Source organism: Prosopis cineraria, unplaced genomic scaffold (assembly GCF_029017545.1).
Source record: "Prosopis cineraria cultivar Desert tree isolate PC_DT_omini unplaced genomic scaffold, ASM2901754v1 PC2, whole genome shotgun sequence".
NCBI classification, from domain to species: Eukaryota; Viridiplantae; Streptophyta; class Magnoliopsida; order Fabales; family Fabaceae; genus Prosopis; species Prosopis cineraria.
The window spans coordinates 21017991-21026468 of record NW_026555333.1 but is presented as its reverse complement, the minus strand read 5'-3'; positions in this window follow the sequence as shown (position 1 = coordinate 21026468).

Below are 8478 nucleotides of genomic sequence, written 5' to 3'. Positions count from 1 at the left end.
AAAATTGGACCAGACCGGATGATCGAACCGATCCGACCATCAATCAGTCCAAATTCTAGTTCGGTCAATATATGAAAATCATTTTAGGGGGTGAACTAGGTTGGCCCATTTTGGATCAACTATCGGACTGTGAACCAGAACCAAGCCGGGAATTAGATCCAATTTTCAAAAACTGGCCTGCTCAAAAAAAAACTTTTTTTTTATCGAATTTTTTTTTAGAAAATAACTAATTTTTTTAATCATTTAATGTTATAATGCATCATGTGGCATGTTAAGTCATAATAAACTTAAAATATTTAGTTTTTTTTAAATTAAGTAACAATTTTATATTTATTTCTTATATTTAAATTATTATATACATATATAATTTTTTAAATTTAATTATTATATTACTGATTCAACTATTAATCCAATCTTATTGAATCATGAAAACCTTAAACTGTTGATTTTTTTGTTTCAGTATCCGGTTTGATTTTAAAAATATTAATACTACCCACACACACACATATAATGAGAGATAAGAAGAGGGGAAGGAGACGCTTGATTGTCTAACAATATGTTTTCAATATTGAAAAATGGTTTGTACTTTTGAATTTTGACAAGAGACCTCACCGGGGATTTCTGGGTACAAAATCAACTCTACTTGAGTATTTCACAAACTTTCTTTGAGTAAAGTTGACTAGTTCGTGAGTAACATAAAATAACATGGATTCTAACTTAAAAATATTCAATATAATTCAACTCAAAATTTTAATAGATTATTAGATCTTTCTTTTAATTTGAATGTTGATAATCCAAAAGGATTGTGCTAGTTAAAAGTTTAGAATACCATTTATTCTTTTAACAAATTTTTGAGATAAATTATCTTTTAACATTCAAAATAATGGTTAATAGTGGTAAAATGTTATTGTAAAATGACATTGTACCCTTCTTGAAACTTTCAAGATAGTGTTGGCTATTTTGCTAAAAAAAAAAAAAGATAGTGTTGGCTAATCGAAAGTTAAAAATATAATTTATAATTGGTGAAAACTCCGGAGACAAATTTATCTTTTAAACTTTAAAATAATTTTCCTAAAATAAAATAACAAATTTAATTTATATAAAATTTAAAAAGAAGGGTATTTTTTTTAAATTTATACAAAATAATTAATTATAAAATGAAATAATTTATTATTGCTTGTATTTTGAATATGCATACGAGGTGATAAATTCTAGACTAACATAAATTTTTCTTTACATTTTTTATTAAGCAAGATTAACAAATTATTGTTTATTTTTTAAATAAGTACAACTGTACAAGAGTAATAAAGTGTAAAAAAATGACGATTCTTTTTTATGAAAAAGATAACTATTCTATTATATACTTACTATACATCGTTAATTTTTATAAAATTATCAAGTTAGTGTTTATCCAATATTCAATTTTTATTAATTTTTAATATCCCATACATTTTACGGGTGTAAAATCTTCTAATCTGAACAAATCTGGAATATTTATCTTTGAATAGTGTCTTCTTTTGGCACAACTTTAATCAGAATGTTACTTGTATATAATATTTTTGTTTACCTTAATTTCTATATAATTGTCTTCTTCTATCCCAATATTCACGTCCGTCAAGAATGAGGTATTATAAGATTTGACACTATAATATCACTGTTGAAAAACACACAAAGTCTGAAATGGTGGATTCATTTTCATTTGAATTATTCAAATTCAAAGCTAAAATAGAAAAACCACGAGATCAGAAAAAGTTTGGAGCAAAAAGAATGTAACTTTCATTATTACCATATCACTAAGTCATTATCAGTAAATTAAAGTCATACTTTTCAGCATCATCCACACCAACCAAGTCAATCTAATTGCTCATTTAAGAAATAAAAATATAGCGAAACTGATATATTTACACAAAACTCTAATTTCAAAATTCAAAGCGAAGAAGGATATGAGCAAAAATTTCAAAGTCAATGCAATGAAAATTAAAGGAAAATTATGTGAAGACTTTTTGGTCCAAGTGGTGATTCATAATGCAGCATCAAGGTTTTCTGATTCTGTTGAATATTTGCAGGGATGGAGCTGAAAATAATATGCATTGCAAAAAGAAAATATTTTCTTTATGAATTGAAATGTATAATATTTTCTGGAAAAAAAGAAATGTATAATACTTATTAATTTATTGTTACTATTATTCAATTATAATTTTATCTATATATTACTATATATATATATATTTGTTTTCATGGAAAAAAGACTTAAGAAATACGTTAAAAATTACATGTAAAGATTCAAATTATATTATTTTTATGTTAAAAATTTAATTTTAAAAATTAAGGGCTTTCGCTCCATTTTTGATTAAAAAAATTAAGTTTACAATTTAAATGTCATAGTTATTTCTATATATCAAAATTATGATCACTTTGAAGAAACATATTGTCATATTTTATGGAATTTCTTATTAAATATAATGGATTAATGAGCATTCTAAATCTTAAATTATTACACAAATAGCATCCTGAACAACTCTTGAAATATATAAAAATTTGTATCAACTTTTAAATTCGGAACACTTAAAACCTTGCTATTAAGTTAGATAAAACAGCCGTTATTTTTGTAGTGGTGATATTTATTTTGACCCTTAAAAATAATAATTTTTTTTTCTAACTTAACGATTCGAACACTCAAAATTTAAAAATTGATGAGGATTTTTGCATATTTTAAGAGTTTAAGATTTAGGATACTATGCAATAGTTTAGAGTTTAGGGTGCTCGTTAACCCAAATTCAATTAAATTTATAATTTTAAATATATTTATATATTTTTAGTAAATTTCCTAAAATTAAATAATAAGTTTCATTTTAAAGATAATTATATTTATGAAATATTTTAATTTGAAATTAATAAGATCAAGATGACTAGATCATTAGTGATTATTAACAATTTTTAAAGGAAAATGCATGTTATTATCAACACTCAAATATAAATTATATCATGGTACATCATTTATAAATCATAAATAAAAATAATTTCCGCTTCTAGATTCTAAATAATAATGTGGTGTTTGAATGTAAGGGAAATTGGATTTGGATTTAAGTAAAAAATACACCATTTGGATTCATAAAAATTTATGAACTTAAATTCATATTTCTCTATAATTTCAAATCCCTACTACATCCTAGTTATTTATAATGCTAATTACTCTAATTTCTTTTCATTTTCATTTCTCATCTTCCTTTTTTTGTATTGTCTTTGAATTTAAGATCTGTTATACTAACCAAACCCCCCAAAAAAAAATTAAATATATGAATTTTAAATGTGAGATTTAAAAGTTAAAATTTAAATCCAAATTCATCCATACAAATAATATCTAATATTTTTGACCAAGATTTAAGCTCATTTTTCTTTAATATGCTTTCCATTTTTAAGTTTTCAGCCTTTGTAGTATATCTATCAACGTGTCCTATCAAATAAAATGTCAATTAAAAAAAAAAGATCTATCTGATTTTCAAGAAAAAACAATTTAAAACTCTTAATTACTTGTTTCTATGAGCTAAGATAGTGTCTAAAATGTTATTCCTTTCGTGTGAGTGGAAATTTAACTGACAAGGAATTGTTATTTTAAGACTATTGTAATTACGGCCATCATTTACCAAGACTTGCATTACTATCTCCCCTATAATCATAATAGTATTGAAATCTTGTTCAATCTGTCCGATTGGATTGATATGCCATTACACTAATATCTTGACTATTTTAATAAAATATCTTGTTTATAATTAGTTTGACTACAATTTGACTATAATTTTGAATGATAATCATTGAATCAATATCTTGACATGTTCAATAACCGGTTTGATTTACTTTACATTATCTATATTGCATGGTTTTATGTATTTTCCCCCTTCTCTTTATAGCAATGTTTTAAAAGTCAGATTGAATATTAAATCAAAAAATTCAGTAGTTCTCAATTTTTATAGTACAATTAGTTAGACTGGTGATTGGACTAGTGATGTAATAATTAAATAAAAATAATATTAAATGTATATATAAAATAAATATAGGAAATAAATCTATAGTATATTAATAAAATGACCATAAATTAACAGTATTATAAATTATAATTTTATAAATTGTTAAATATATGTGAATCTTGATTAAATTATATATGAGTAGGTTTAAAGTATTTATATTTGTGCCTATATCTATCAACATCTTTATAAAAAATGGTTTCAAATCATATTTATACTTGTGAATTATCCAAAAATAAAATTAACTTTTAGTAGAGATCTAATTTTTTATTTTTTCTATTTTTGTAATATTGTAATTAAAATCGGCTAGTTTTTTGAAAACCACTCTGGTTCTCGATTCAATTTTGATTTCTAGTTTAATAGTGGCTCAATTTCAGTCCAATTTAGCTCAATCATCAAAACAGTTTTTGGTTTAAGCTAAACCATTAACAATTTTGATTAATGGTTTGACTGTTTGATTCAATTTGATTTTTTAAATACTGCTTTATAGCTCTATTTGGAAGATGCTTTCTCATGCAATATTAGATTGTTACATTAAACTACATGTTCAACAAAACTATAAGAAGCGTAGATTGGCTTGCACATCGATCATGCTAATAATCAAACTTTCAATAAAGGAATTTACAAGATCCACTTCTTGGGTACAGAAATATTTTGAGCTCCAACCTGATTTAATTTTACTATCCTTTGCACGACTTTAGTCAGTGACCTTGATAAACATGTGTTTTCGATGAGCAATCGCACACATTGCAGGGTTTATGTTATGCAGTGAGTGGGGACATTTTCTTCCGTTAGGAAAATTAAATGTAGATATAGTGAATTTTAACTGTTCATCCTCATTAATTTTAAGATTTTAACCATACTAAAATAAATATAAAAAATCGGGGGAAATTACACATAAATATAGTTTGTTTTTATAATTTTAACCCGGAATTTGAATTCATTAAATTGATCAAATTCTTACATAGTTGGATTTGAGGATTGCTTTGTGTGTTTCTGTTTTTTTTTTTGCAAGTTTAATATTTTAACTTAATCCCAATCAACAAACTTGTATATTGTATTCAAGACTTTGAAATTGAATACTAGAATCAAACTCTCAAATGATCAGATTTAAAGATTTTTTTTTGAAAAATATAACTTTACATTCCCGCATTTTGGTCAAGTTTTTATATGTCCCTGTATTTTTTTCATTATTTTAAGTCATTATACTTTTTTCTTCAGTATTTTAAGTCTCTCCATAAGTTATGTTATAGGAACCTAGAACATAAAAAAAGTTGTAGAAACTTGAAACAATCAAAAAAATTGTAAAAACCTATAACAAAACTCAAATAAAGTGTAGGGGCCTAAAGTTATATATTTTTTAATTTTTTTTGTGTATCTTTGATATTTTTAGCTAAATATGATAAACTCAAATTTGACATCTCGAGCCCCATAGACCCAAGCTCTCAAATAATTATTTAAAAATTATTATTTTTCAATTAAATAAACATATTGGTTTTTTTTTCTTAATGCTCTTAGATCTTTTAAAGATATTCTTTTTTTCTTTTGCAACAACCACAATTATTTTAAAACTCTAAAAAAAAATTCAAAACACTAAAACGTGGTAAATATCAAGCCAAAACAAATTGTGTAAAGGTAAGATATTAAAAATTGATTTGGTTATTGAACTAGTTAATATACTAATTTAAGAGTTAATGATTAAAATTATAGTTGAACCATAATTAAATTGATAATAAATAAAATATTTTGTTAAACTGGTTAAGAAAAGTTAAATAGTTTATCGGTTTAATTGGATAAATTGACTTAGATTTTCATATTAAACATAAAGGTCAATGCATGTGTTTTCGAGCATTGACAGAAATTTGCAGCTGGAAGCACATCGTGACCTACTCATACAATTGACGAATAAAATGCAACAGGTGAGTCAATTAATAAATTATATACAATGACATCAAACTCAGCAACTTGCAATATGGGGCATGAAATTGAAACGTTGGTCTTCGCTCTTTGAAATGGAAAACTAATTGAAAAACGACTTTTCATAAAAGCACTAGTAATACTCATAAAAGCACTAGTAATACAAGGCAGCTTCGAATTAACTTAAATAATAAACATAAAGGCTTCTTTTAACTATTTCCTATGCAGCTTGAATTGATATATTCAACCTCTTCACATGCACACTCACCCCACACAAAAGACAATGAAAAACCCATTTGGCATTTTCCCATGTTTAATTTTGGGAAAATAAAAAAAATAGGAAACTCGATAAGGTTGACAATTGCAATTCAAGATCACAAATAATGAAATTAAGTTTAAGGACTATAGTCCTTATGTGAGGAATTAAAAAAAAATTTCTTAATTAAAAGGAAAAATATAATTGTTGGTCCCCATAATTTAATTGGGTTTTACCTCTAATTCTTATAATTTTTTTTATATTTTTAGTCCCTATATTTTCAAAAATATTGGCTAATGTATGATTTTTATGTCTCTATAGCTTCAGTTTGTTTTAATGTTTTTAGCTCCTACAAGGATTGAAAACATTAAAAAAATTATAAAAACTAAAAGTGAAACTCGATAAAACTATAAGAACGGATGATTATGCTTTTTCTCACTAAATTATCCCTCTGAATGATGTAAGAAGATTTTTCAAGTCACTTAGAGTTTTTTTTAATCAAGTAATAAGAAATTTTCAACCTGGCTAATTCGAATGTCTTCGGTAATAGTGAAGTGAAAACTAAAAAATTTGGAACACTTGGACTGTATTTAAAAACTGCCACCTATCATTTTGCCCCATGTCACCCCCACTACCATGTGGCACGTATGATGCCAAAATCAAGACTCTTGAAAGAACTCTCAACCTCCTACTTTGTAAACCTCATACTTTTTTTTTTATGATTAAATTGAAATATACTTTTATTTATTATATAAAAAAATTAAATACATATTATTTAATTATTTACATATAAGAAATAATATGTTATTAAAAATACATAAATATATATATTATACTTTACTTTTAATTATTAATATGATAAAATAATTTTTATTTATATTCATACGACTCTTTATATTATATTTTTAATAAAATATTATTTTTTTAGAAAAATAAACTTAAAATGAAACAAATATTAAATAATAAATAATTTTATTACTTTATTTAATTTTTAATTTTATTTTTAAATAAAAATAATTAAGTATATAATTAAAATTCATTGCCAAAAATTAATTTTTTGTAATGATTAGTTAGAAATAAAATTCCTTGTTAACACTTATAATATTTTAATATTTGTCTTATTTTTAGAGAATTATAAAAATACATCACTAATTTTCTTGCTAATTATTTTTTAGAGAGGAATATAAAATTCCTTGCTAATTTTCTCATTTAAAGAGGGATAAATATGTCTCATTATTTTTTTGCTAATTATCTTATTTTAAAAAAGAATTGAACAATCTCTTGCAATTTTTCCTCATTAATTTTAAGTTGACCTACAAAATTAATATCCATCACTAATTTTCTTGTTAATTTAATATTTTAGAAAGGAATAGATGATCCCTTATTAAATTTTCTCACTAATTCATATTTTTCTAGTAGTTTATTTTCTAGTTAAGTATTAAGAAATTTTCAACCCAATTCTAATGTTCTCAATAGTAGAGACATGAAAATTAAAAAAAAAAAAAGTTGGTACACTCGGACCTACTAGTTACAAGTTTGAAAGTTAAATCTTTTCAAGTCAATTAGGGATTTTTCGTAATCAAACAATAAGAAATTTTCAATATTTTCCAAGCAAGTTAGAGTTATTTTTAAACTAAATATTGAGAAATTCTCAAACCAATTTTAATATGATCTCAGTAGTGGTGACATGAAACTAAAAAATAAAAAAAAAATAAATTGGCATACTTGGACAAAATCACTAGTCTAGAAGTTAAATATTTTTCAACTCAATTAGAGTTTTTTCCCAACCAAGCACTTAGAAATTTCAAATCCAATTCCAATAGTAGTGAAATGAGGAATTATTTTACTTAGGAGAAAAGTTTTTTAATTACAAAGAAGGACCATGATCTTTAAATTGAATTTCACTATTTTGCGGTCCTGAATTGTAATATTGTCATCCTTATTACTAGATCCTTATTTGTGTTTCTCCCATTAATTTTCTTGTGCAACTCATTATTCAAGCAGTCTCTAAAATTGTAGTCAATTCTGGTCGATCAAGATGAAGGTTCTTGTATTTAGCCATGGAGGATATACAAATGGTACATTGATAGATAAATAGTCCTTATGTGGAGTTTGGTTATGATGTGTGTAATGTAACACATTATTTATTATTTTTTTAATAGCTGTATCTGTACAAATGTTTTATGGAAAATGAACAAGACAATTAAAGGATCTCTTCTTTAACACACATTTTCTTAAATCAACATTCACAATCACTTCAGGTACTGAGAATAATCTCCCATC